This window comes from Filicampus tigris, unplaced genomic scaffold (assembly GCF_054856515.1).
Source record: "Filicampus tigris isolate MCC_2025a unplaced genomic scaffold, RoL_Ftig_1.0 HiC_scaffold_40, whole genome shotgun sequence".
Lineage (NCBI taxonomy): Eukaryota > Metazoa > Chordata > Actinopteri > Syngnathiformes > Syngnathidae > Filicampus > Filicampus tigris.
In genome coordinates this window covers 1-2,500 of record NW_028233421.1, presented here as the reverse complement: position 1 = coordinate 2,500, position 2,500 = coordinate 1, and the positions used below count along the sequence as shown (strand labels likewise).

Sequence of the window (2,500 nt, the reverse complement as noted above, 5' to 3'; positions counted from 1 at the left end):
TGGGGGGTGTTCAATCGGACTCCGCGGGCCGGGCGAGGGCCCCCCCGCCTGGAGCTCCACGTGTTGGATTATTTTCTATGTCAACCTCCATGCGCTCAACAGAGCGAGCCTGCCCGACCTGGGGGGTGTTCAATCGGACTCCGCGGGCCGGGCGAGGGCCCCCCCGCCTGGAGCTCCACGTGTTGGATTATTTTCTATGTCAACCTCCATGCGCTCAACAGAGCGAGCCTGCCCGACCTGGGGGGTGTTCAATCGGACTCCGCGGGCCGGGCGAGGGCCCCCCCGCCTGGAGCTCCGCGTGTTGGATTATTTTCTATGTCAACCTCCATGCGCTCAACAGAGCGAGCCTGCCCGACCTGGGGGGTGTTCAATCGGACTCCGCGGGCCGGGCGAGGGCCCCCCCGCCTGGAGCTCCACGTGTTGGATTATTTTCTATGTCAACCTCCATGCGCTCAACAGAGCGAGCCTGCCCGACCTGGGGGGTGTTCAATCGGACTCCGCGGGCCGGGCGAGGGCCCCCCCCGCCTGGAGCTCCGCGTGTTGGATTATTTTCTATGTCAACCTCCATGCGCTCAACAGAGCGAGCCTGCCCGACCTGGGGGGTGTTCAATCGGACTCCGCGGGCCGGGCGAGGGCCCCCCCCGCCTGGAGCACCGCGTGTTGCAATATTTTCTATCTCAACCTCCGTGCGCTCAACAGAGCGAGCCCGCCCGACCTGGGGGGTGTTCAATCGGACTCCGCGGGCCGGGCGAGGGCCCCCCCCGCCTGGAGCTCCGCGTGTTGCAATATTTTCTATGTCAACCTCCGTGCGCTCAACAGAGCGAGCCCGCCCGACCTGGGGGGTGTTCAATCGGACTCCGCGGGCCGGGCGAGGGCCCCCCTTCCTGGAGCTCCGCGTGTTGCAATATTTTCTATCTCAACCTCCGTGCGCTCAACGGAGCGGGCCCGCCCGACCCGGGCGGCGCTCAATCGGACTCCGCGGGCCGGGCGAAGGCCCACCCCGCCCGGAGCTCCTCACCACGCACCGCACCTCCATTCCCCCACCGACCGATCGGCAACCATGACCCGCCATCGGAGGGCCCCCGCCGGCACCGGCCTCGCGCCGGTCGCTCGGGCGGACGGTTCCTCCGGCCAGCGGGTCGCTCTCCAGCGCCGGGGCTACTTCGCGAGCTTGGCCCGCGGCCAACCCCGGCGCGACCGTACGGCAGCGAGGCCGAGGCGACCCACCGATCTCAGCAGTCCTACCACGGAGCCCGCCGCTCGTCCGCGGCCCCTCCCCGCCCCAGCAGCGGGACGGTCGCCTTGCCGGCGGGCCTTCCGGCTAACGCATCGTTTCTCAAACCCTTTCCCCTAGCGCGGCGGCGGCGGGGCTTCCCGCGAGGAGGCCCCCGTCCTACGCCCGCTAAGGCGGCTCCAGCCCACCTACCGAAGGGACGGCGCGCGCCCTCCCCCACGCGAGCGGGCGTCCGCGCGCGGCCCCTGCCCCGTTCCGGGCGGGGCCCGACGCCGGCGCGGGCGAACCGCCGCGGGGGTGGCCCGCCGCTCCCTCCCGGCCCGAGGCTACCTGGTTGATCCTGCCAGTAGCATATGCTTGTCTCAAAGATTAAGCCATGCAAGTCTAAGTACACACGGCCCGTACAGTGAAACTGCGAACGGCTCATTAAATCAGTTATGGTTCCTTTGATCGCTCCAGCCGTTACTTGGATAACTGTGGCAATTCTAGAGCTAATACATGCAGACGAGCGCCGACCCCCGGGGACGCGCGCATTTATCAGACCCAAAACCCACGCGGGCCCGGCCCCGCGGGGCAGGGTCCCCTCCTCCGGGGGGGGGCCTCCCGCGGTCGGCCGGCCCGGCCCCTTTGGTGACCCTAGATAACCTCGAGCCGATCGCCGGCCCTCCGCGGCGGCGACGTCTCATTCGAATGTCTGCCCTATCAACTTTCGATGGTACTTTCTGCGCCTACCATGGTGACCACGGGTAACGGGGAATCAGGGTTCGATTCCGGAGAGGGAGCCTGAGAAACGGCTACCACATCCAAGGAAGGCAGCAGGCGCGCAAATTACCCACTCCCGACTCGGGGAGGTAGTGACGAAAAATAACAATACAGGACTCTTTCGAGGCCCTGTAATTGGAATGAGCGCACTCTAAACCCTTTGGCGAGGAACCATTGGAGGGCAAGTCTGGTGCCAGCAGCCGCGGTAATTCCAGCTCCAATAGCGTATCTTAAAGTTGCTGCAGTTAAAAAGCTCGTAGTTGGACCTCGGGACGCGAGCTGACGGTCCGCCGCGAGGCGAGCCACCGTCTGTCCCAGCCCCTGCCTCTCGGCCGCCCCCGGGATGCCCTTGGCTGGGTGTCCCGCCCGGGGCCCGAAGCGTTTACTTTGAAAAAATTAGAGTGTTCAAAGCAGGCCCGCGCCGCCCGCATACCGCAGCTAGGAATGATGGAATAGGACCCCGGTTCTATTTTGTGGGTTTTCCCTCCTGAACTGGGGCCATGA

The 2,500-nt window shown here is 66.1% G+C and overlaps 1 pseudogene; it reads left to right on the top strand.

Moving 5' to 3' along the window:
* Positions 1-1,561: 1,561 nt before the first annotated feature.
* On the top strand, positions 1,562-2,500 carry LOC147125674 (18S ribosomal RNA; annotated as a pseudogene; the record flags this gene model as incomplete).